Source organism: Canis lupus, chromosome 2 (assembly GCF_048164855.1).
Source record: "Canis lupus baileyi chromosome 2, mCanLup2.hap1, whole genome shotgun sequence".
NCBI classification, from domain to species: Eukaryota; Metazoa; Chordata; class Mammalia; order Carnivora; family Canidae; genus Canis; species Canis lupus.
The window spans coordinates 36,807,190-36,834,611 of record NC_132839.1 but is presented as its reverse complement, the minus strand read 5'-3'; the positions used below and the strand labels follow the sequence as shown (position 1 = coordinate 36,834,611).

At 37.7% G+C, this 27,422-nt stretch overlaps 1 protein-coding gene across 13 annotated transcripts in view; it reads right to left on the bottom strand.

Moving 5' to 3' along the window:
* The window catches only part of UBE3A (ubiquitin protein ligase E3A), a 95,528-nt gene extending 77,529 nt beyond the window's left edge, over positions 1–17,999 (bottom strand). For 7 of the 13 annotated variants that reach the window (XM_072795552.1, XM_072795501.1, XM_072795478.1 and 4 more), the window contains exon 1: positions 17,707–17,843. The gene's annotated coding sequence lies outside the window, so the exon portion shown is untranslated. Of the gene's footprint in view, positions 1–2,870; positions 2,935–17,309; positions 17,462–17,706 lie in introns of those variants that run through there. The other 6 variants (XM_072795555.1, XM_072795519.1, XM_072795561.1 and 3 more) reach the window with 5 other exon arrangements.
* Positions 18,000–27,422: the final 9,423 nt, after the last annotated feature.

Sequence of the window (27,422 nt, the reverse complement as noted above, 5' to 3'; positions counted from 1 at the left end):
AAAACTGAGCAAATCCTAAGCAGGATAATCACAAATGAAATCAGTGATAAAGAGAAAATCTTAAAAGGGGGAGGGAGGGGAAGAAAAGACTTCAAATACAGGGAAAGAAGGTAAGCATAACCACAGACTTCTCATCAGAAACAAAGGCTAACATGGAGCACCTAGGTTGCTAAGTTGGTTAAGTGTCTGACTTGGTTTCTGGCTCAGGTCGTGATCTTGGGGACACAGGATCAAGCCCTGCACTGGGCTCCAGGCTCACTGCGAAGTCAGCTTGAGATTCTTTCCCCCTCTCTCTTCCTCCTCCACTGCCCTCCCCCAGCTTATGCACACATCTCTAAAATAAATAAATAAATAAAATCTTTAAAAATGTATATAAATATTTCTTTTAAAAAAAAGAAACAAAGACTGAAAAAAAAAAAGTCAATCTAGAATTATGTATCAAGTGAAACTGCCCTCCAAAATAATGAAGAGAAACTACTATACAACTACTAGAATGGCTATATCAAAACAACTAAATGTTAACAACACTAGGCAACTGGAAATCTCATTTATTGTTAGTAGGAGTATAAAACAAAACAAATGAATTTGGGGAAAAGATCTGGCATTATAACTACCCTATAACCCAAAAATTACATTCCTAGGCATTTATCCAAGAGAAAAGATATTATATTCACACCAACTTTAAAGAATTATTCATTTTAGCTTTATTCATAACAGCTAAGAACTGAAAACAGTATAAGAATGAAGGTACAAACAACTTACACATGCAGTAACACGGGTGAATCTCAAAAATACTATGCTGAATAAAAGAAACCTCATACAAATTAATATACCATTCATATGAAATTCTAATGTAAGCTAAACTAATCTAAGATAAAGTTATCAGAACAATGGTTGATTTGGAGGAAAAAATTGACTAGAAATGGGTATAGGTTGGATTGCAAAGGTGTACACATTTGTCAAAACTCTCATGGAATGGTATGTATATTTGGCAGATTTTATTTTCCAAATATGGTCACCACACAATATAATCCATAACACATACTATTCTTACAAACTTAACACTGGCATTCTCCCATCAGGTGGTGGGGTCTATGTCCCTTCTTCTTGAATATGAGTGGCCTCTGTGATCTTTGAATCAAGAGTATGGTGCTGTGTGACTTAATGCTAGGTTATAAAAATGCCATGTACTTCCGCCTTGCTCTTTTAAGATACTCTTAAAATTCAGTCACCATATATTGAATAAGTCAGCCACCTGGTAAGGAAGCTAAGCGACCACACATAAAGGCAACATTTAAGTGTTCTAGATCTGAACTCTAGCTGAAGTCCTAAGAGCCAGCATCAATCTCCAGATTTGTGAACCATACTTCAGATAATTCTAGCCTCCAGTTATCAAGTTACACCAGTTATCAAGCCACTGTGACATACTTGAAGCCAAGACAAAGCTGTGCCTTCCAGTATGCACAAAGCACAGACTCATAAGCAAACTAAATGCTGATGTTTAAGGGTGATTTAGTACACAGAAATAAATAACTGGAATAATATACTAAAATCAGTTAAATTCAATATACTAAAGTTATCTAATAGTAAATTACTAAGCTTTAGTTAACAACATACATGCTGAAGTTAAGGATGAGGAATAATAATAACTGCAACTTACTTTGAAAAACCTCTAAGAATTAAAACAAATAATGGACAGATACAACACAAAGAAAAATGTTAATTGTGGAATTATATTCTACAATTATTTCACACTTGAGTTGGAGTATTTTCCTAATAAAATAATAAAGAAATTAAGGCATTTTCATGCTAATAAAACCTGAAAGTTTTCTGGCTCATGTATTTGCACTTCAAAAAATTTTAAATTCTTCAAGTAGAAGAGAAATAACACAAGATAGAAAACAGCATCTACATAAAGAAATCTACACAAAGGAAAATAAAAATGGTAAAGATGACCATAAATACCAAAAAATGTTGATAAATCTGGTTTAATAACCTGTTTTTTTTCAATTTTTAAATTTCTTTACAAAACAACTGGCCATTTAAAAGAACTAATTTTAAAAAAATAAAAAATAAAAGAAATGATTACAGGGATGCCTGGGTGGCTCAGTGGTTGAACTTCTGCCTTTGGCTCAGGGTGTGATCCTAGGGTTCTGGGATCAAGTACCGCATCAGGCTCCCTTTGCAGAGCCTGCTTTTCCCTCTGCCTATGTCTCTGCCTCTCTCTCTGGGTCTTTCATGAATAAATAAATAAAATTTTTTAAAAAATAAATAATTACAAGTAAGACTGTGGAATTTATAATTTACATAGAAGTAAAATATAAGACAACAATACCAAAAGGATGACAGAGGAGGGTAAACAAATTTATACTCTATTAGAATTCTCACAATATACTCTAAGAAGTATATTTCTGAAAACAGACTGATATAAATTAAGGGATATACTGTAAATACTAGTACAACCCCTGGGGGCAGAGAAGGTATAAGCTAATAGCAAAGATCAAACAGACTTCTATAAAAATGCTCAATCCAAAAGAAAACAGGAAAGAGGAGAAAAAAGAACGTAGATGGAATAGAGATGAATAGTAACTTGGTAGTCTTAAACCCATTCATGTAGTCAAGTATAATAAATGTAAATGGACTAAACACTCAGAAAGCAAGAAATTGTAAAAATCAAAAAGATGCAACTATACACAGTCTAAAAGAAAGACACTATACAGAGAAGTTGGAAAAGATGTAATATGTAAACATGAATCATCACAAGGAAGAGTGGTTATACTGATACCAGACGAAGTAAACCTTAGGACAATAAACATTAACAGAGGACCACAGAGATATTTCATAACAATAAAGAATCAATTCAAAGGTACCTAACAGTCCTAAATATGAATGCACATGACAGCTGGAGCTTCAAAATACATGAGACCAAATGGACAGTCCTGAAAGAAAAGATAGCAAGTTCACAATTATGGTTGAAGGTTTCAATATTCTTAGTAATTAATAAAATAATTGACCAAAAAAAAAAAAATCAGTAATGACACAGAAGAAAGACATGTATCTAATAAAGCATTCGTATCCCGAAAAGAATGAGCAAAGTATTTGGGTACTCACAAAAGGTAATACACAGATGGCCAATAAACATATGACAACTTCTCAACATCATTCATCATCATGGAAATGTAAGAACCATGATACTTCACGCCCTTTAGTATGAAAATTATTTTTAAAAAATAACAAAATAACAAGTGTTAGCAAGGATGTGGAGAAACTGGAATCTTTTTCTGATTGCTGGTAGGAACGTAAAATGGGTACGGCTTTCATGGAAAATGATACGCTGATTTCCCCAAAAAATTAAACAGAATTACCATATGACCAAGCATTATCATTCCTAGGTATATACCCAAGAACTAAACATACAAGAAGAGCAATCCAAGTGTCCAGTGAATGAATGGCTAAACAAAATGTGGTATTTTTACATACAAGGAAATAATATTCAGCCTTAAAAGGAAGGAGGAGCTCCTGGGTGGCTTAGTGATTTGACCACCTGACTTGATTTCAGCTCAGGTCATGATCTCAGAGCCATGAGATAGATGGAGCCCAGCTTTGGGCTGGGAGTCTGCTTTGCACCTTCCTCTCCCCTCTCCTCCTGCATTCATGCTCCCTCCCTCAAAAATAAATCAAACTTAAAAGAAAAACAGAAATTCTTATACATGCTGTAACATGAGTGAGCCTTGAGAATATCACAGTAAGTGAAACAAGCCAGAAGCAAAAGGACAAATATTATATGATCACACTTATGTAAGTAGCTAGAACAGTCTAATTTTTAGAGACAGAAAGTAGAACAGTGGTCACCAGAGGCTGGAGAGAGGGGAAAGACAAGGAGGTGAGGAAGTGTTACTATTTGAATTTGGGATGATGAGAAAGTTCCAGGCATAAGTAAGAGTGATGGCTGCAAAACAACACGCATGTATTTTATGCCACTGAACTGTACACTTAAAAATGGTTTAAAATGGTGGATTTTATGTTATGTGTATTTTACAGTTAAAGAAAAAGAAACTGCAATGGGATTACACAACCATCAGAATGTCTGCCTTTTGAGAATATCAAATGCTGGCAAGGATTTGAAAGAACGGTGCTCGTGGGAATGCAAAATAGCATTAACTATTTGGAAAATAATTCCTTATAAATTCAAACATAAACTTATTATATGATCTAGTAATTCCAGTTTAAGTTGTTTACCCTGGATAAATCAAAGTATGTTCACACAAAGACACATGCAAAGAGTACCTTTTCTCACAACAGCCTAGTGGTGGAAAAAATCTAAATGTTCACCAAATAAATAAGTAAACTGTGGCACAGCCACACTATATTTGAAAAAAAAAAAAAAATTGATAAACACAAAATGGAGGAATCTCAAATACGTATTGAAGGAACAAAGCCAAACAAACAAAAAAAGAGTACATAACTTACCATATTATTTATATGCAATTCTAGAAAAGGGAAAACTAGCAAGCAGATCAATGGTTGCCCAGAGCCAAAAGGGAAGAATGAAAAAAAAAAATTTTTTTTTTAAAAAAGGGAAGAATGACTACCAAAGTAACATTTTTGGGGAGTAACTCAAATGTTCTGTATCTTAACTGTGGTAGTTGTTACAGTATACACATGCATCAAAATACATAAAACTGTATACTTAAAAAATGTATACATTATAGGATACAAATTATACTTCGTTTTTTTAGTTTATAAGTGGCATTTTGGAGTTCCTGGGTGGTTGAGTTGGTTAAGCATACAACTCTTGGTTTTAGTTTAGGTCATGATCTCAGGGTCGTGGAATTGGGCCCCAAACTGGGCTACATGCTCAACAGGGTCTGCTTGCAATTCCTCTCCCTCTCCCTATGCTCCTCCACTACTCTAAAATAATCTTTAAAAAAAAGAGAATAAAATAAAAAGGCAGCATTTTACATCAATGAGCAAAGGACCCCTCAAGTGGTCTAAAAAATTGGCTACCAAAGTGGGAAAAAAATGTAAGATAGGTATTTGTATACCATATCCAAAAACATCCCAAATGCATTCCAGATCTAAACTTATCATACCATATCCAAAAATTCACTTAGAACAGGTGACAGACCTAAATGTAGAACTAAAACTACAAAAGTCTTAGAGAAAACAGACATAAACCTTTATGACCTCAGATTAGGCAATGGTTTAACACCAAAGGCAACAAAAGAAAAATATGTAAGTTGGACTTCATCAAAAATTAAAACTTGGGTGCTTCAAGGAAACAATCATGAAAGTGAAAAGACAGCCTATAGCATGAGGAGAAATAGTTGGAAATCATCTATCTGATAAGGGACTTGCATCTGAACATATAAAAAATGCTTAAAGCCCAGTAAAAAGAAAAAATTAAAACACAGGAAAGGATTTGAGTAGATCTTCTCCAAAGAGGGCCAATCAGCACATGAAATGTTATCATTAATCATTAAGCAAATGCAAATCAAAACCACAAAGAGAAACCTTCACACACAAAAATTACTAAAATAGAGACAATCATCTTTGGCATGGAAGTAGAGCTATCAGAAAGAACCTTCATACATTACTGATGCAACTGTAAAATGATGCAGTCACTTTGGAGGATTTTGGTAGCTCTTCAAAATATTAAACATAGATATCTCATGACCCAGCAGTTTCTCTAGATATATATATATACCCAAGATAGCTGAACATATATGTTCACACAAAAGTTTGTATATGAGTGTTTATAGCAATGTGATTCATATAAAAAAAGACACAATCCAAATATATTTATCAACTGATGACTGAACAGTTCATATATTCATAGTATAATACTATTCAGCCATTAAAAAAAAGTTAAAAATTCTATGTAAAAAGAAACCATACACAAAAGGGCTCGTATTTCATGATTTCTTATATATGAAAGATCTAGAACAGGCAAATTCATAGAAAGCATGCAGATTAGTGTTTGTAAGAGGCTGGAGGACAAGGGAATAGGGAATGACTACTAACAGGTACAGGGTTTCTTTTGGGGATGATGAAAATGTTCTATTAGTGGTAGTGAATATACTACAACCCAAATATACTAAAACTGAAATGTATGCTTTAAAAGGGTGAATCTGGGATGCCTGGGTGGCTCAGCTGTTGAGTGTTTGCCTTTGCCTCAGGGTGTGGTCCTGGGGTCCCGGGATCAAGTCCCATGTCAGGCTCCCTGCATTGAGCCTGCTTCTCCCTCTGCCTGTATCTCTGCCTCTCTCTCTCATGAATAAATAAAATCTGTATAAAAGATAAATAAAGGGTTAATCTTATGGTTATGTGAATTATATCTCAATAAAGTTAGAAACTGTAAAAACTACAGTGTTGTGTGTGTTTGTTTTAATTTCTCAAGAAAGGATAAAAGCTGCATGTACCTGTAGTTATGGATATACTTGTTTGGTATTTGCCAGGCAATTTTATGTTTTTCCACACTTACGTTGAACAACTGTTATGTTTTAGAATTAGCTAAGAAAGAGAGAGGAAACGTTCATTTATTTTTGTACTTAAAAATATACAGCTATCTACCTGTATTTCCTCAGTCGAAAATAATTCTACACACCAATATGGGGGGAGGGGGACAACCAACCAGGAAATAAAGGAGGCTCTCTGGAAATATGAAAATGTTGGAATTTTTGGTTTTATGATTTATAGGAATAATCTAATACTTAAAATTGAGAGTGTGCTGCAAATCTAGGTTGTACAATCAGTTATACGTAGGAGAACTCTGGGATCACAATCACTGTGCACTGGAAAAGAACTGAACTCTCTAAAGTAACAACTGGTCTGCCCTCCCTCTGGGTTCTGTGAACATTTTAGAAATTAATTAAATTATGCTTATTTACCTATCTGAATAACTATAGAAAGCAGACTCATGATTGGTCAATAATAAAACGTTATTTTCCCCCAACAAGGTTATCTTTACACACTTATTTTATCACATGACTTACAGCAGTGAGCATATCTTATCTAAGTGTAGATCAAGTGTCATCTATGGAGATCCTTTAGAAATTCTAAGTCACCAGAATTATTTCAATTTCCTAGTTTTAATGATAAATCACTCATTCTAGTCAACTATTCTATGAACTGAAAATAGAAGCAAATGTGCCACGTAGTCTCAAGGGCTTGCTACTGTGAAATTTTCCCCTGGGTTCTTTTTGCACTAATAGTTCATTTGAGTTCAATCTTATATAGTGCCTAACCTAAAATTAAACTCAGAATTATGCTAGCTTTCAGCCTGTGTTATACACGCACGCGCGCGCGCGCACACACACACACAAAGATGTATAGTACAAGATACTAAAATAACTAAAGGTAGGTGGGTTTTCCTTGAAATAATCATGAACATGTACTTGCAGGTTTATTTTATTTCACCTGTGTATCAAACTCATAAAATCTGACTTAAGGATAACAAAAGACCACTGGCTTCTAATTTAACTTCAAACTGCTTTTAAGAAAACTTACCACATATAATTTTAAGTGAACTAGACTGCTTCTATTAAAAACAGAAAATTGTTGTTCTAAAGACCAGCCATACTTGAAGGACATAAATAGTAAAAATTGAGGGCATTTAATTTTCTATTAATGTGCAGTAAAATACCTCAAAGTAGCTTCATTCTTTTGATTAGCTACCAACTGGAGTAATATTTCTAGAACAATCAGTACACGAACATTCATTCATTCACCCAACACTCACAAATGCTTGAAATTGCACATTAAAAAAAAGAGAGGGAACAATTCGCTGGCTCAGTAAGGTGGGACACCGACTCTTGATCTTGGGGTTGTGGGAGCCCCATATTTGGTTTAAAGATTACTGTAAAAAAATCATTTAAATAGAGAACCATTTACTTTTCTCATACAATCAACTCAATAGTAAAGAAATTACATAATTGCAGTTGAAATTATGTACTTAGAAAAAGCAGGATTCAATAACAGCATAATACAAGGAAGCACTAAAACCAGTGAGTACAAGAGGATTCTTCAGAGAAGGCTTCCCTGAGTAATACTTTGGAATATTTAGCACTATTCCCTGAGACCAAAAGGATGGGTGAAATTTGTTGCCCAAATGTGCAGTGGCAAAGGGTTTGGCAAAGAAACAGGTTGGACAGCTCAAAACACTGAAAAGGTCAGTACTATTGGATGGTTCTGTTCAATAGGGAGTGTGGAGAAAGGTAAGGCTGAGGAAGTAGAAAATCTAGATCACGTGGGACTTGGTTAACTAATAATGCTTTTTGAATTTTACTCTAAAAGCAATGGAAAGTCAAAGAAAAATGTTAAATAGAAAGTAACAAGGTTAGAATTATATTTTTAAAAGATCACTTGAAAAGACAGAATTGTAATTTGTTCACAATAATCCAAAAGAATTATAAACTATTAGAAATGATGGAGTTCATCCAAATTGATGGATACAAAATCAATACAGCAACAACCAAATGTTATTAAAAGATGCTATTTAAATGTAAAAACATTAATCAAATATCTAAGAACATGAGATATGTGTAAAAGGCACTTATGTAGAAAAATGCAAAATATAGAAGAATCAAATAAATAACAAGATAAACCACATCAATTCTCAATATATATTCAATGCAATTTCAAATAATATCTCCAAAGGAATCTGATAAACCAGTTTTAAGTGATTATGAAAGAATGAAAGTCTAAGAGCCAGGATAGTTCTGAAAATTAATAAAAGAGAGGCCTATATTCTCAGATTTCAAAGCTTAATATAAACCTATTTGAAATGAAACAATGTAGTACTGGTGTTTTAAAGAGAAAGACCAAAAAATTTTTAAAAAGCAAAAAAAAAAGAAACTAAAACCCAAGTACATGGCAGGTGATACAGGGGACAAAAAAAAAAAAAAAAAAAGAGGGAAGAATTCAATATTTAATGTTGGAACAACTAGATTATCATATGAAAAAAAATCTGATTTCTGACTCCCTCCCACATGGACCTAAATGAAAAAAAGAAAAAAAAAAAAAAAAAAACTCACAAGAACACAAAATCCTGGGCAGCCCCGGTGGCACAGCGGTTTAGCGCCGCCTGCAGCCCAGGGCATGATCCTGGAGACCCGGGATCAAGTCCCACGTCAGGTTCCCTGCATGGAGCCTGCTTCTCCCTCTGCCTCTGCCTCTGCCTCTGCCTCTCTGTGTCTCTATGAATAAATAAAATATCTTAAAAAAAAAAAAAAAGCCCACAAAATCCCAAATAACATGAACCTCTTAACCCCTAGCAGACAATATAAAAGAGGATTTTAACAAAAAATACAAATCATAAAGGAAAAGACTCATGATTTCAACACTGAAACTTGAGATTCTATATCCCAAAAGAGAATACCATAATGGGCAAAAAGCAGTATTTTATTCTGATAATTTTCATGGCTGCGCTGAAAAATAAGAAGGTTGTATGAGATGATCCTCAAGGTCCCTTACAACAAATATACTGTATGAAAATGGCTCTTTCTTTTAAAACAATTCTTTAATTTACAAAACTTAAAAGATACCAAAAATAATAAAATTCATATCCATTTACCCACAATTTTCACCATTTAATGCAAATTAAAGTGAGGTAGAAAAAAAAAGGTATCATTTCACAGCCATCAAATTTGCAAAAATTTTAAAATAGGACAATCCCAAGTATGGGCTAGGATGCTGGAAAACAAAATACACATATATTGGTAGTAAAGTATATACTGGTGTATTGATTTCATTTAAGAATTAAAAAATATCTAATAAAGTAAAAGTTGTTCACAACCTATTCCCAGGGATTTCACTTTAATGAGTCTGCCCAATATCTCAACCAAAAAAAATGTGTAAACGCAATCACTGCATTTTTTATAACAAAAAGGGAAATAACTCAAAATATCCATCAATAGTGAAATACATTTTATACAGCCATATAATGGAGTACCATATGGCAAACTGAATAAACTAGACACACATCCACCAATACATATATCTCAAAAAAAATTTTTTAAAGGAATCTGATGAAAGATTCTGTACAATACAGTACCATTCGTAAAAATTTAAAACAGAACATCTATCACTTATGGATACTCGTACAGGGGTACAGTAAAAGTATAAACAATATGATGTATACTCAACCTCAGGATCGTTATTATCTAAGTAGAAAGAGGGTAATAGGACTGGGAAAGATTAGGACGATGTTGCTGTAAGTGAATACGTAAGACTGCATTTACTTCTCAAAGAATCAAAAGTGGAAGAATTTAATTCTGAATGGAATGAATATTTCCTATATTATTTACTGTATGTGTTAAGTATAATTAAAACATATATTCAAAGAGAAAAAATGAATATATATAGTATCTAAACTGAAAGTTACCTTTGAGATCATCTAACCCAATCTACTCTTATTAAAGGAAGATATCGAGATAACATAAAATAAATACTATTGTAGTCATGGCAGTTTTAAACACATGCTACATGTCTAAAATAGCACTTAGGGGAATTAAATCTTGATCACTTAAGAGAAACTTGTAAGGTAGGGATAAGCCTCAATTTCTCAAAGTTTGATGTCAGCTAGAATTACGGAGAACACAAACATACCCTTCCTACTAGGAAAGCCTTGTCAAATTCAGTACAGGGAGAGGCAGTAAAGTGGGGCCATAACATAGATAGGTCTTTGGCCCATTATCTAGGCTGACCCCTAGTCCTGTATCTACTTAAAATTAAAGTTCTGAAGCCTAGAGGATTTTGTTCCTGACCATTCTTTCTTAGTTCATCAACCCACAGTACATATCTAAAAGTAGTGCTCAACTCATCAAGCACCTACAAATATATAAAACTATACATGAAAAGAAAAAAAAATGAGACAGGCAGCAAATGTTTATTGTTCTCATAGAATCTTCAATCCAAGAGGAAAGAAAAGATTTAATTTCAGTTGAGATAAGTGACTTACCTATTTTCCAGTTGAGATCCAACTATTTTTAAGTTCACCCCTCCTTGCCTTTCATCTAGCCCACAAGTTGTAAGAAGAATTTTAGGAGTGAACTGACTCCCTTCTAAAGTTAAATGAGACCAGTTAGACTTTTTCCTGTTGATAATTTGAAATACAGTACTCTGGGCAGTAAAGAAATATACAATAATATCTGAAATGCAGAAATCTAGTTTTATGTATTTAAAACTAAAGTCAGCTTGGTTTTTCTAATATATTTCCTTAAGCATTCACATTTCAATACTATCTCCACTTTTTAAGCATTTCCATTCTGTCAAGCACAATGTATCCCTACCTTACCTACCAAACTTTATCCATTTAATTTCCTACTTTCCCTCTCTGTTTTTTAAAATATATTTAATGTGTCCTAGTCCATTTCAGGCTGCTAAAACAAAATACCACAGACTGGGTGGCTTATAAACAAACTTCTTTCTCATATTCCTAGGGCCTAAGAAACTGGCAAATTCAGTATCTGACAAGAACCACCTTCCTGGTTTACAGACAGCTAGCTGTCTGTCTGCTGGCTGGGTCCTCATACGGCTGAAGAGGGAACTCTGAAATCTTTTATAAGGCACTAATCCCATTCAAGAAGACTCTACTCTCATGATCTCACTTCCAAAAGGCCTCACCACCTAATACCATTACCATGGGCGTTACAATACCAACATATTAAATTTTGGAAGGATATAATCTTTCAGTCTATAGTAATATGTCACAGATATAGAAAAATGTGTAAGAAATTGAATATGAATGAAACAGCTTAAGTAATTAGGGAAACTTTCATTTCTTAGAAGTTTTAAATTTAGAGTATCTTAAACAGCATAGTTTCTATCATCAACATGGAATATAATGCAATGTCAGCTCACTTCAGAAAACTACAAGAGGGGATGCCTGGGTGGCTCAGTGGCTGAGCATCTGCCTCCTGCTCAGGGCATGATCCCGGAGTCCTGGGATCGAGTCCCATCAGGCTCCCTGCATGGAGCCTGCTTCTCCTCCCTCTTCCTATGTCTCTGTCTCTCTCTGTGTATCTTGTGAATAAATAAATAAAATCTAGAAAAAAAAAAAAAAGAAAACTATAAAAGAAAAATGTTACCCAATTACTCTTTGTGTGAAATAGATCAGTATACATATCACATACAACAGGTGCTCGAAAGATTATATTTTTCCCCAAACAAAACTTTATTTAACAAAGGTAAATAATCAACATCCTGATTTACGGCACATTATACGGTTATCAATATTGGCGCATATACACATACAGAAGCACAATAAATAGAATCCATAAGAAAAAATACTAAAATAATTAATAAGCTGGAAATACTCATGTTTCTCCCTATGACCCATTACCTTTATAGAGAAAACATTGGTGGGCATTTCATCCTTTCCCTTCCAAGGAAAAGGATTATGTTGTACATCTGACAAGAGAAAGGAAGTATTTGTTGGCAGTACGAAGAAAATTCCCATAGTGTTATCTACAGTGCTACAAGTATCATCTCAGAAGAAAATGAATAACACCAGTTTTAAAGATGGAGCTAAAGAGTACAAGAGACAAAATGTGACATTTATCCATATTGAATGGTAGATACATGATTGTTACATTATTCTCGGTACTGTCTGCATATTTAATTCAGAGGATAAATTCAGAATTTATTCTGAATTACAAAGAATATAAAAGTAAATATATTAAGATAGTGGTTACAGGCCACAAAAACAATTCTAAAACTATCCTCTCACATCCAAGAATAGAAGTCTATTATATTAGAAGCTTGAAATGGATAAGATATCCCTCTTGATACAAGAAGTCATCGCATTAGCAACAAAGAGTTACAAGCCTGCATACTGCAGAGACAGGTCAATTTTTTTTTCGTTTTATTTCTGTAATATAAAAGGATCTGTGCTTGACTAACCTCAACTAACCTGGAAGAGTATAGAAAGTCAACTTCTGTATCACACTTAACTGTTAAGAGTCACATTAAGCTCCATACTGGCCAAGGAGTTTCATTTAAGGAACATTTTATCCTATTTGTATAATAAGTGTTGAGGGATCAAATGCAACTTCCATGCTTTTATTTGTGGCATAGATGCTGACTTTTAATAAAGTCTTATATAGGATTTTTTTCTATGATCCAATGTGATGTCTTGTAGATTCCAGCAGACTTACTAGGTTTGAACTTCAGGAATAATCTTACCAAGTAAGAATCTATGTCAACCTTATGATTCACCTGCCATTTATCAAAGTAACAAGAGGTCAAGAAGTAAAGGTAATTACAGAAGGAATTTGACTAAGGATTAATGATACCAAATAGTGCATCAACAATTTTTTTTAAAGATTTTATTTATTTATTCATGAGAGACATAGAGAGAGGCAGAGAGACAGGCAGAGGGAGAAGCAGGCTCCATGCGGGGAGCCTGACGTGGGACTCGACCCCAGGTCTCCAGGATCACGCGCCGGGCTGAAGGCGCACTAAACCACTGAGCCACCCGGGCTGCCCCCGCATCGCTAATTATTAAGATCTATTGTTTATTTCAAATGTAGTTAACAAATTTAAAATAAATTCACGCACTAAATATTTCCCAAAATAATACTTCTGGAAGTACGAAAAGTTTAAAAATGTTTATAGAGAAAAGCATGTAAATACACCAAGGTTCCAATCATGTGTTTACCACTAACCAACTTTGATTTCTTGGACAAGTCACTAAATCATGTATAAGGTCACTTTATACAGTATTATTCCAATGTTTGAGAATGACCACATCTGAAAAACAATCCTTTGAAACAGACAAAGCAAGTATCACCTTATTTAACAGAAGTTAACAGAACATAGGCTTTGAAAGATAAATGACCTGCTAGGACCAGATAGGAAGCTAGATGGGAAGGATGAACCCATGATCTTCTGACACCAAAGTAAGTGCTTCTTCCTCCACATCAGTGGTTCTTGGTGGCTTTTGTTCACTGAACCTGTTGAGACTCTGAAACTTAAAATTTATATATAATTTAGGGAGTTCACAGTCATGAAGCTTAGAATCAAACAGTAACAACTGTCAGCTAAATCTCATTTGCAAACAGCAATATTACAAAAAACAAGTATTAGTTTTTTTTCATTCTCAGATTGGCCTTAAACTTAAAAAAACTTTAACTTATTATCCATAATGGTGTTTACTTACTAAAGATAACTTAGATAAAAGCACACTATAGGTAACATTTCTGAGAGTAAATGAAAATGAAAGCCGGTATAAATATTTATTATTTATAAATATGTATTTATGTATTTAAATTATGACATTATATAGCACCTTTAAATATTTTAAACACCTGTTCCATACACAAGATATGTTTGTACATTAACATCATTTCTATTTACTGTAGTTTTAATTGACTTCCTTTATTAGAAGAAAAAGCCCCATTTCCTGCACTGTTATGCTCAGAGAAGGCCCAAAGATGGCATCTTAGGAAGTCTGTCTTCCTATAATAGTGTAGAAAACACTCAAATAGAAGCAAACTACTCCCTTTAGGTAGGAGAGGACATGTGCCACTGTGTACAAAGAGTCCTGAACTCTAGTCCAGAGACTCAGACTGTGGTTCTAGCTCTGCTACTGGGTGGCCTTAAAAAATCATTTTAAAGCTTTGCAGTTCAAGTTCTTCAGGTGTAAAATGGAGTGCCTGGCCTCAAGAACAGTCCTACTCACCTTTGAAACTTCTATAAATCTAGAACCAGAAGACAATCACCCCAGAAAAATATCAAAGTCTTTATGGACAACTACCAAAGTAAATTTCATACACACACGCGCGCGCGCACACACACACACACACATACTGTGCCCGATTTTGGGTTATGGAGTAGGACCAAGGTATAAAGGCATATAAAGTATATCACATGTGCCAAATAGTTGTCTAAAAGCGTAAAACAATATTCTTTAGAATAGCAGCTGCAGGCAGGAAGTGTTGGGTCCACAGAACTGCCCTATGACCAAAAGCACAGATGAGGCTCCCTTGTGTGATAGACTTCACAAAACATGGTGTTAAGTGGAGAAAGTCCTCTAGACTATAAGCCTCCAAAGGACAAACACACAGTTTCCTGTCTTTGTAGCTCCTACACCTAACCCTCACAGCAGTCACAGTAGGTACCCAATAACGTTAGCTATTTACTGGTAACTAATTCATCCACACTCTGGCAACACACTTTCTAGTAATCTCTAGAAGTCCCTGCCCTTAAAGGGAATTCATAGGTAGTGAGAATGAAAATAACGTAAAAGATAACATGGTAAGAGTTCACTGTGTGTAAGGTGAGAATAATATTAAGAACAAAAAAACGGTGTTTCAGGAAGATTTCAAATGATAATACTTATTGAGGGCTGAAGTGTCAGACATTTTACGAACTCTAATCCTTGAAACTGAGTTAGTTTCACCACCCCATTTTACAGATGACAAAACTGCAGCTCACCAAGACTAAGTAACTTTCTAAGATCAAACAAGTAAGGTTGAGCCCAGAAGTAAAAATGGAATCTAATTCCAAAGCTATCTTCCCTGTATACATTATAATGTCTGAATTTATCTTTTCATTTGCAGTGGGGGCAGAGCAGGGAATGTCAAAATCAGCCAAAACTCTGTTATCCCGAATTATCCTAAAAAGAGAAAACTTGTCTTCACTCATAAAAAAAATCAAAAAACTAATTTCTTAACAGATACCTATGTACTTAATGTAATGTCCCTGTTTTGACCAATACTAGTTTAGATATAAACAAAAATGTGCAACATGACAAGTACATAACCAATAATCATTTAAGAAAATAAACATCTGTAAATATTTCAAGTGTTTGGGTTGAAAAATTTAGATATGATGCATAGTTTTGGATTATTCCACTGACTGCTTATTTGAAATGGCAAATCATTTCAGATGTGTGGGGTGATTTTTTTTTTTTCTTTTTTGGAGGGGAGAGAGGAGTACCACTTTAAAAATGATCTAAAGTTTAAGAAATACAACTGATTAAATGTTAAAATCCAATTTTAAATACCCAATAAACCTTATTACATGAGCTGGGCAAGTGGGATGAGAATGTGTCTTCCTCACACTTCTAATAAGCATACTTAAGAAGGTATTTTTTTAAGCCATGAAAAAAATGTACAATTTCAGAGAAGTAAAACAAAAACAGCTTACAAAACCCCTGAAAAGGAACCAAAACATTGTAATATTGTAATTTACTCTGTAAAGTCCTCAAGAACTAGGCAATGTCCAGACAACAGTGTACATAATACTTAGCATACTAGATAATATATATTGATACAAGACTTCCTTAGTTTCCAGTCCCATTCTTGTAAGGAGAAGGTCATTATTTCTTGAATTTATTTCTTGCTTTTGTTGTCATGATTATTAGTTTCTTTAAAAGGCTTCAGGTTCATTCTTTGGTCTTATCAGCATCATCGTGAATATTGTATTCATTTTATTACAAATGTGATAACCCGATTTATAAGCACCATCTACCTCTAAAATTATTTCTATATATATCATGACAAAATTATACTTTTATCTTTCTAAATTCTAAATTTTTACATGGCTTACACAATAATCTGAGTACTTATTAGTCAGAGATTATGAATAAACACTTCTTATCCTTCTTGTCTAATTCACTCAAGATATTTATTGGGTATCCACAGTGACTCTGACAGGTAACTTTTTAACAGTTATACTTCCAAACTCTAGGTCCTTTCCATTTCAGGCCCTTTTCTTCCCCCCAGAATATTCTGGAATAATTTCCTGCTTCTTTCAATATTGCAGGCAGTGGAATTCTCCAAAATTATGGGTCATATCCATATTCCCCTCATATTTACGGAGGGTAACTATGGACTGTAAATCCCATATTACTATTCTTTTACATTTCAACAGCACCCTAGCCACTTAATAAATAGAATCCCAGACAGATTTAGTAATGTTTCTATTTTAGTATGCCCACTGGTCGTTTTTAAAAATTCAGAGACTAAATTATCTTTGAAGGAGTCTAAGTCTACATTAAAATCATTTCTAACAATTTTATTGATTAAAGCATTTGCCACGTTCAATTCTCACTTTACCAACAAAACCTCCACGCCATGACGAAGAAAGAGTCCTTTTCATTTTCTCAACTGAAAAGGGAAAGTAAAAAATGCCAACTGTTTGCAGGTTTGCATTTAAGGGAATTTCTGGCAAACCCGGTAACTCACGTTTAACATGAAAACGCGGATAATCTGTGGACGCGACCCGGGGCTCGATTTCCCACTTCATCCGCCCTCCCCCCCAACCCCACCCCCGCCACCGTCCACCCCCAAATCCCAACCCACCGCAGCGCCAGGCTCAGCATTTTTCACCCACGGGGCCGAGCCCTCAAGAAAAACTCTCCCCTCGGGAGGAGAGGGCCGGCCCTACCAGCCCGGCTCCGGCCTGCTCCGCGAGCCCTTCCACCGAGGCCAACTCTCGACGCCCTGCACGCCCCGCCCCGGGCCCGCTCGCGTCCCCTCCGGCCACACCACCCTCCCTCCGGCCCTCGGCCAGGACTGACAGTTACGGAGGCAGCCGCCGCCGCCGCCGCCACCGCCACCAGAGGCCTAGTCCTGGCAGCAGCCGCCCCCCCCCCCCCCACCGCCGCGCGGTCCGGGGGCCTCCCACCCTCCGTCCCAGGCCCCGGAAGGCGGCTCGGCGACACGGACGACGTCGGGAACGGCCCCCGGCCACACTGACCTGCGGTCGCCCCCGCGCCCGGGCCGTGGCCCTCGCAGCCGCGGCTGCCTCACTGGTCGCAGTAGCCTTCGCTCGCCGCCTCCGCCCGCCACCGCCTCGTTCCCTGTCGCTGCCGCCACCGCCGGGGCTCATGCGGGACCCGCGCTTCCTTCTCCGGAGACGGAGGCCGGGAAAGGGGGCGCCGGGGCCGCAAGAGACCCCGAGCTCGCCGCCAGCCGCCGCCTGTCCGCGCTGGGGAGCTGCGGGGCCCGCCGAGCCGGGGCTGGGCTGCGGACTGCTCCGAGCGCGACCCCGAGACGCGCCGAGGGAGGCGCCGCCGCCCGCTGCCCGAAGCGTTGGGTCCGCAAGATGAAGCCCAAGTCCGAGGCGGCGGCGGAAGGCGAGCGCGCAGGCCGGCGGATGGCTAAGTGGCAGCGGGGTGCGTGAGCGGGAGGAAGGCGGTGTGTCGAGGTTCCGGCGAAGGGGATTCAGGCTCTGTCGTCTACTGCCAGTCACCCCGAACCCAGCGCCACCATCTTGGAAAAAAACGCGGATCTCGCGGCCGCAGCGCAAGCCGGGAGGACTGGCTGGGCGGGCCGAGTATCCCAGCAGGCAGCGCGCGCCGCCCGGCCGGGCGAGAGCTCCGGGCCGGGACGCAGCGACGTGAGGCGGGGCTGGGGTGCGCGCGGGCGGGCGCAGCGCTGTGCCCCGCCCTCTCACGCCGGCTCCGCCCCCTGCCTTCTTGCCGTCGTCGCCCGCGCAGGGCCTGCTGGGAAGGGGAAGTGGCTCGGGGCTCCCTGGAGTCCTACCAGGGCTGGTCGCCATCTTGGGACGAGGCAGAGGAGTTCGTGTTTCCATGGAGCCACCTCTGTCTGTGGTGGCTCTATCCCCGCGGAAAGAAGGGGGTAACGCCGGGAGCCCCCTGGAGCCCCTGGGAGGGCTGGACGGCCCCCTGGTATACCCAAGTCCAGGGACGTGCTAGGACATAAACGCTCCCGATGTTAACCGGGATGGGTCCGCCGGGGGGCGGGGGCTGTGATGGCTTCCAGCCCCGCATAGCGGGGCCGACGCCTCCGGACACCGGGCCTTCGATCTCAGCCCCTTCCCGTCAGGCGGCAGCTGTAGGTCCTGCTGTGGTACCCCGAGAGCGTGAGCCACCTTCAGGGGACAAGGTCATCTGCTTGGGCCTCCCGCCGACACAATGTCATCACTGTAGTCGAAGGTGAAAGCCCATCCCTTGGCAGGTTGTTAGGAGATGGTGGCCTCGTGGTCCACACCAGCCGGGGGGATGCTGATTCCATCCCCGTGACAATTGAAGCCACTTAAAGCCATGCGTCTTCATACTATCAAGGTCACCTTTTTATTTAAAAGGGCTTATTTTATGGCTCTGCGACACTTAGCAAAGCTGTAGTGGGATCACTAACAAACAGTATTCCTAATGGCTTACGACTTCGCTAAGCCCCGAAATACTATATAGATCCCATTCATCTGATACTCAATTTTTTTTAAATCAACAGTCTTACATAGCACTGTATTTAACTGCCATTCTTAGAACATTATAAGTCAGATATATGGATACGGCTTCCCAATTATAACCTGTAAAAAAAAAAAAAAAAAAAAAAAAAAAAACGTAAAAAATAAGCTAGTGGAATTTAAATTATCCCAGAACAATTAATGATAAATGACAGTATTAAATCATGTCCGATTTTTAACTCGGTTCCTTACTCTTTTTTTCATTTTCTCCCATTAACAGATCCTCATTTGAAAACAATTTGCAGTTGTATTTAATGGGATAGTTAAAATCGTAATCTTTTAAGGAGTTTCTTTGCCTATAAGATAGGCAAATAAGATGAAAATCTTTAAAGATTTTTGTTGAATAATCAAAGCAAAATGTTACTGCAGTACCTGGCATGTGAAGATACTTCTAACTATTATTAAGTAGAAATTGCCCGAATAAATGAAACGTGATTTTATATAACCTGGTGCATCAAAATGGAACAAATTCCTGAGTCTCAAAAAGTTAAAGACTGAAGAGAAATAAATCTGCTCTTAGTTAAACTTTGGAATGACTAGGTCTTTAAAATAAAGGATCTCAAGTCATCCTTTGAATATGGAGAAATTACACATAGGCCTTTTTAGTTCATGAATTGGTATTTTGTGTGACATTAGTGTCAGACCTGATTCAAGAACCCACTGTGGGGACGTCTCGGTGGCTCAGTGGTTACACACATTTTTTTTTAATTTTTATTTATTTATGATAGTCACACAGAGAAAGAGAGAGAGAGGGGCAGAGACACAGGCAGAGGGAGAAGCAGGCTCCATGCACCGGGAGCCCGACGTGGGATTCGATCCCGGGTCTCCAGGATCCCGCCCTGGGCCAAAGGCAGGCGCCAAACCGCCGCGCCACCCAGGGATCCCCTCGGTTAAACGTCTGCCTTTGGCTGAGGGCGTGACCCCGGGTCCGGGGATAGAGTCCCTTATCCGGTGCCCTGTGAGGAGCCTGTTTCTCCCTCTGCCTGTGTCAAATTACTGGCGTATTGACTGACATATGAGAGGTGCTTAATAAATGTTAGGGCTTAGTAATAATAATAGTATTATCAATACTGTTGATTAGCATTACACACTTCATGAACTCCACACCTTCACCCTGATTCCTGCAGATTTACCTAAATTTGCACTCACCCTGATCTCCTGTCTTTTTCTTTTAATAAATTTATTTTTTATTGGTGTTCAATTTACCAACATACAGAGTAACACCCAGTGCTCATCCCGTCAAGTGCCCCCCTCAGTGCCCATCACCCATTCACCCCCACCCCCCTGCCCTCCTCCCCTTCCACCACCCCTAGTTCGTTTCCCAGAGTTAGGAGTCTTTATGTTGTCTTATGCCTTAAAGTGTGAGCCATCCTTTTTCTACAGAGTTTTTTTTCCCCCTTCGGTGGGAGGTGGGAAAGAATCTCAAGACTCTTAATCCCTTAGTTGTTCCCTCTCTTCTTCATAAATTCTCCCTCTACTAATTCTGTTCCTTCTATTTGGAAGAGCTATCTGTACTTGTCATTTCTAAGTCCCTCTTTACATTAGCATTTGCCCCCATTTTACTGTATACACTGCTTGTGTTAATGTCTGTAATAGCACAATGGCCAAATCTGAAAGTTGCTTCTCGGTGTTCACGGTATCTGACCTTTTTGCAGGCTCACACACTGGTTCCATCACCCCACATTCTCCAGCCTCTTTCCATGTGTCTTGGGCCCTCTTCTTGAAGTCTTCTTTGCAGAATGTTCTTCCTTTCCATCCTTGTTTCTTTTTTGCCCTCTGTATTATGCAGTCTCCGACAGTACCACATACATATACTCTTCCTCTTCATTTATTTCAGTCAGGGATCAAGTCTGAATCTTGAATATTGATCTCACTCCAAACCAGACATATCTTCAACCCCTTATTGGAAATCTATACTGGATGTTCTATAGCACCTCAAAACTCGGCATGTCTAAAATCAAACTACTCATTTGTTCCATTTTCCACCACTAACTAGGACGGGAATAATTTTGGAGAAGAGCAGATTTTGGAAGAACAAGCAGGAATTGGGTTTTGCAAATGTTAAGTTAGAGATGCCTCTATCCTTGTAGTGGATATCTGTAATAGAGATTGACTGCTAGTTGACCCCTAATATACATTCTCCTATTCATTCATGATAATGGATTTATCTAGCCAGACACATGGTTGCCTGTAATAAGCTCTCTAAATGTGGCCATGTCAGTAGGTTCTGGCCATTGAAACGATGTGAGCAATTTCTAGATGATACTCTAAAATAAATGGGATGCCTTTTTTCCCTTTGTCCCTTTCTGATGATGGGAATGTGAGCTATTTTGTAGGTACAAGGTGGATCCCTGAAGACTTTGTGAGTCACAGAGCTTTAGTGTGAGACAGCTAACTTCTATAATCTGCATGGTTATTCTAGATACCTTTTACTGAAGCTGAACTCGTATCCTAATATCCAAATGAAGAAATCAAGGAGGCGTTTGGATGTGGATATCTGGAGTTAAGGGAGAATGAAACCAATTCATCCTACATTTCCTGACTTGATGGCTCTCATCTGTGGCAGTCCTCAATCACAATAATGTTAGTAATCCAAGATTTCTTCCTCTTCCTCACTCTCCTGGCAAATTAGTATGGAAAGTCACATACTCCTTAAAGCACCAGTTTTAAAAATAGGTAGCATAGCAAAATGGTTAAGAGCACAGGCTCCAAATTTATTAGCAAATGCAAAAATGCCAGGCAAAATCATAAATCCCTCCCTGGATTTATTTTTCTCATCTGAAAATGGGGTTATTGTGAGTATTAAGTGTTAATATATGTAAAGGTTTTAGAATAGTGCATAATTAAAGTGCCCAGCACTTAATTTTTTTATCTGACGCAAATCCCAGTTCTGACAATTACTAGATACAGAACCTTCAGTTAAATAAACCTCCAATTAATGTCTTTGTTTCCTCACCAACGAAGTGGGTAAAATAATAGTACTAATCTCATAGGGCCACTGTAAGTCTTCATGCATCCTTTTAATATATGTTTATCAGACAGATACAATGACCAGCACTGTTCTAGGTGTCAAGAATACAGCAGTAAACAAAGCCTGTCCTCATGGGATTTAGGATCTAGTAGAGAAAAACAACAAATCTGGTGTATCAGAAGTGATAAATGCTAAGGAGAACTGTAGAACAAGATGAGGACGACAGAGAATGCCACAGGATGGCCAGAGTGGTGTCATTGAAAAGGTGACATTTAAGCTTGACAGAAGTGACAGAATGAGATGTAGGGTATAAGGGAAAAAGCATTCCAGGCAGAGAGGGCCCTGAAGCAGAAAGGTGCCTACAGCAGCCTAGGACTCCCTAGAAAATTTGTATACTCCTCCACATACGCACATACACAGTTTCTGAAACAAAGTGAGAGAGTTGAGATGAGCTCAGGGAAGTCAGAGTGGGCCACAGTCCAGGCTATGTACCTCATCCTGAGGACATGGGTATTTGCACTGAATGAGGTGGAGACGACCTAGAAGTATTTGAGAGAGTTACAACAAACTTAACCCATTGGAATCATTCTGGCTATTGTGTGGAAATGGGCAGACAGCACGTGTGAAGTGTTTAGTGCCTGACATATAGGACATGTTCGATAAGTGGTAATAAACACTATTATTATTACTAGCTATGATGGTTATTATTATTATAACATCCATTTCCTTTTATACAATCCCACGGATACTACCTTAATTTAGATCCTTAGTGTTTCTCACTTGAACTCAAATGTAAGCCCTGGAAAGGCAAGATCATACTACCTTATTCATTATTATATCTTCCAAATGCAACACAATGCTGGTCCATATTACAGTGCTTCGCTACTGAAGCTCACTGTGGAATGTTTTTTAAGGAAACAAATATGATTTCATTGCATCCTTGCCTGAATCTGTCACTGGTTCTTTACAGCTTTCTGGAAAATGTCCAAACTCCAAGACCAAGCCCCATTGGATGTGGGCCCTGCTTTCCCTTCCAGCACCAACTTCTTCCACTCTGCACATGAATCCATTGCTGGAGCAGTTCTCTAAACACTTTCAAAAAGTCATTTGAAGCTCTTTTACATGCAATTTCTTGTTGTTTTTTTTTTTTTTTTTTTTTTGATTTTCCGATTGCAATGTAGTTAACAGTGTTATATTAGTTTCAGGTGTACCATATAGTGATTCAACAATTCCATGTATTAGTACTCATCAAGACAGATGCACTCCTAATCCCCTTCAACACCAAAACTAAAGACCATCTGGGAATGGAAGATACTTACAAATGATATATCTGATAAAGGGTTAGCATCTAAAATATACAAAGAACTTCTACAACTCAACACCAAAAACCAAGTAATCCAATAAACAAATGAGCAGAAGACATGCATAGACATTTCTTCAAAGAAGACCTACAGATGACCAATAGACACTGAAAAGATGTTCAACATAACTCAACATCAGGAAAATGCACATCAAAACCACAACGAGGTATTGCATCACACCTGTCAGAATGGCTAAAATTAACAACATAAGAAACAAGTATTGGCAAGAATGTGGAGAAAAAGAAACACTCCTGCGCCTCTGGTGGGACTGCAAATTGTGCAGCTACTATAGGAAAGAGTGTGGACGTTCCTCAGGAAGTTAGAAATAGAATTACCATATGATCCAGTAATTGCATTACTATTTATCAAAAAAATGGGAAAACACTAATTCAAAGGGATACATGCACCCCTGTGTTTATTGCAGCATTATTTACGGTAGCCAAACTATGGAAATAGCATAATGGGTTCATGGATAGATGAATAAAGAAGAGGTGATATATACGTATATGAATATTATTCAACCATTAAAAAAGCAAGAAATCTTTCATTTGTAATGACTAGGATGGAGCTACAGAGTATAATGCTAAGCAAAATAAATCAGAAAAGACAAATACCATATGATTTCACTCATATGGAATTTAAGAAACAAAACAAATGGGAAAAAAGAGAGAGAGAAACCAAGAAATAGACTTAACAATAGAGAACAAACTGATAGTTACCAGAGGGGAGGTGGGTGGGCAGATGGTGAAATAGGTGATGGGTATTAAGGAGGATACTTGTAATGAGCATAGGGTGATGTATGGAAGTGTTGAATTGCTATATTGTATTTTTTAAAATATTTTATTTATTCACAAGAGATACAGAGAGAGAGGCAGAGACATAGGCAGAAGGAGGAGAAGCAGGCTCCCTGCAGGGAGCCCGATGTGGGACTCGATCCCAAGACTCTGAGATCACGCCCTGAGCTGAAGGCAGATGCTCAACCACTGAGCCACCCAGGTGTCCCATGAAGTGCTATATTGTACAACTGAAACTAATATAATACTGTATGTTTACTGGGATTTAAAAAAAAAAGTCATTCAAGAAAAAAGCCTGGAAGTGCTATCATGCTTTGACCTTGGTCATTTCAGTCTCTTTGTGCCTACCTTAAACCCAGTTGGAGAGTAGGTGGAAAAGAGTTTCATTGAATACCAGCTGCTGCTACTGCTGCTAATCTGAGCTGTTCTGAAAAAAACAGTTCCACTGGAATCAATGAACCCATCCTTAGAAATTTTGCCTTCTGACAAGTGAATCATTTAGTTCTTTGAAATCATTCACATTGCATTCCTATGTCTAAAACTATTTTTAATACTTATTCTAACAGGAATTCTAACAAAATACTTTTTTAAATCTAAGAAAGGGCATTGGTTAAATAAAATCAATTATTAAAAATGGTGCAGACTACACTTTTTTCTTCAGGATATAAACAAAAGAAGATATCTGGCTATGGAAGAATAATGAATATTGTTTTCTTTAAAAAAAAATTTGTTCATTTATTCATGAGAGAGACACACACAGAGGCAGAGACACAGGCAGAGGAAGAAGCAAACTCCATGCAGGGAGCCCCACGTTGGACTCAATGCCGGGACTCTCAGATCCCACCCTGAACCAAAGGCAGAGGCTCAACTGCTGAGCCACCCATGAATATTGTTTTCAATTGATAAGCAATATTTCCTTTTTTTTATTCTTGCTTGACACCAACAGTACAAAATTATTAAAATGATAAAATTTACTATTGGACTCTGGACTCTAAGATTGCTTCAAACAATTTTATACCTAACCCTTGCCTTTTTTTGTTTGTTTTTAATTTTGCTTTGTGACAGTTAACCATCATTTTGATATAGAAAGACAAAGGCTTTTTAAGACAACAATGTAGATATTATTCATGTCATAAGATGTTTTATGTTTTGTTTCAATTTGGTTGAGCATGGTACTAATTGCATCTGTATTTTAGTATTTAACACGGAGTTTCTGAAATGACAGTTTATTTCCACAGATTACATTTCTATACCCTTTTGATGCTAGTTGTCTGAATAAATCTCATTAATTCTTATAACAATTTTGAGTTTATACATTTTATGGATTAGGAAATTAAGCTTAGAGTAAGTAACTGTATGTCTTACAGCTGAAACCTAGTAGAGGTAGGATTTAAATTCAGGTGTGTGTGTGTGTGTGTGTGTGTGTGTGTGTGTGTGTGTGTTATTGTTGTTGCTATTTTCCCAGAAAATAAAATAATTTTTTAAAATTCAAATATATTTTATTGAAATGCTTTTTTAATCATTCAGTCATCCCTAACAGTATTACAATTTTCTCTGCTTTTCAAAAGTAGAATGTTCCTATGAAATCTTTCATAAGCTGAAATGACATAAAGCAAAAAAAAGCAATTACCATTAATTTACATTGAAAATCTTTTTAGCATTCCCAGACCCAAAAAAAAAGAACCTCTCATAGGCTTTTCAGATACCTTAGAAAACATCTTGCTAATGGATGACACAATGAATGGAAATAAAAAGTAAAGATTCTCATAGACACAGTTAAAAACTATGGCAGATGCTGAGATGCTAGTGTAGTTCCTAGAGAAGAAGCTGGTGATGACACTATCCCCTGCTCTGGGCATGCGCTGCTTCTATTATGGCTAGCTGCAAAACAAATACTGAGCACTATTTTCACTGCAACTTTTTTTTTTTTTTGTAAAAGTAAAAATCTTCAGATTTCTTTCAGTTAGTAAAAATAGGTATGTGCTAATGTGTGTCTTTCATAAAAGCAAAGTGGTGTAACATGAACTTTCAGAAGCAGAGGATACTTGTATACCAGAACAATATTCTCAATTGTTACCCCAACAGAAACCTCCTTCTCCATATTGTTCAACCCAGAACTCAGATTGTGAGAGCCTCAGCCAAACTAATCTGCCACCACTCCCTTCCAGCACTCAGTTCTATTTTGTGATGTTGGATGAGCTGCTTAACTTCTTAAAGCATCAATTTCTTCATTTGTAAAGGGGATGATATGAATAATGATTAAGGAGACCATGCATTGCTAAGGACTTGACTCTGTCTGGCACATGACAAATGCTCAGTAAATGTTAATGAATGAATGGGTGAATAAATGAAATTGTCTTATTTTGGGGTTCCCCAGAAGCAGATTTGAGGCAATAATTTGAGTACAAGTATTTTCTTTGGGAGGTAATCACAGAAACTTTGGTAGGGAAGCAAGGAAATGAGTTAGGGAAGGAGAACAACCAAAAAGTGTGCATTATCAATCAAGTATCCACTGTGGGTGATTAGTGCTTAATTCTGCTGAGGAACTCTGAGAGTAAGTGTAGAATATTCACTTCACAGTTATCCTGTCAATAGGGAGAGGGAGTTTTTTATACACTGACTGTCCCAGTGACTGCTCACCTGCTGGCTTGCTGCAGTAGGGGCATGGCAGTTCCAGCTGGTCAGAGAGTGCCCAAAGAAAAAAAATGCAAATGCTGGCAACAGGAACTAGGATTGGCATGTGCTATGTTGATAAGACCCAGGTTACCAACAGCATCTGCTACATGAATAAATGCACAAATAAACAAAGGGACAAATGAGCCAAATCTGATGAATTTACCACATTCAGATGGCCTGTCATGGTTGCAGGTTTAGAAGCCTGTTAGGGCAGTCCACCAACCAAATTAACACTAACTAAGCTGAGAAGATAGAATTTTAAAATCAGAATGCCAATTTGATTTAAATAGAGAAATAATTATTACAGGGACTGGAATACTGACAGTGCATACGACCAGAACATTCTTTCCCTGTAAGAAGATGTACAGGGCCCTCAATAACAGATACTTGCTCATGAAGCTT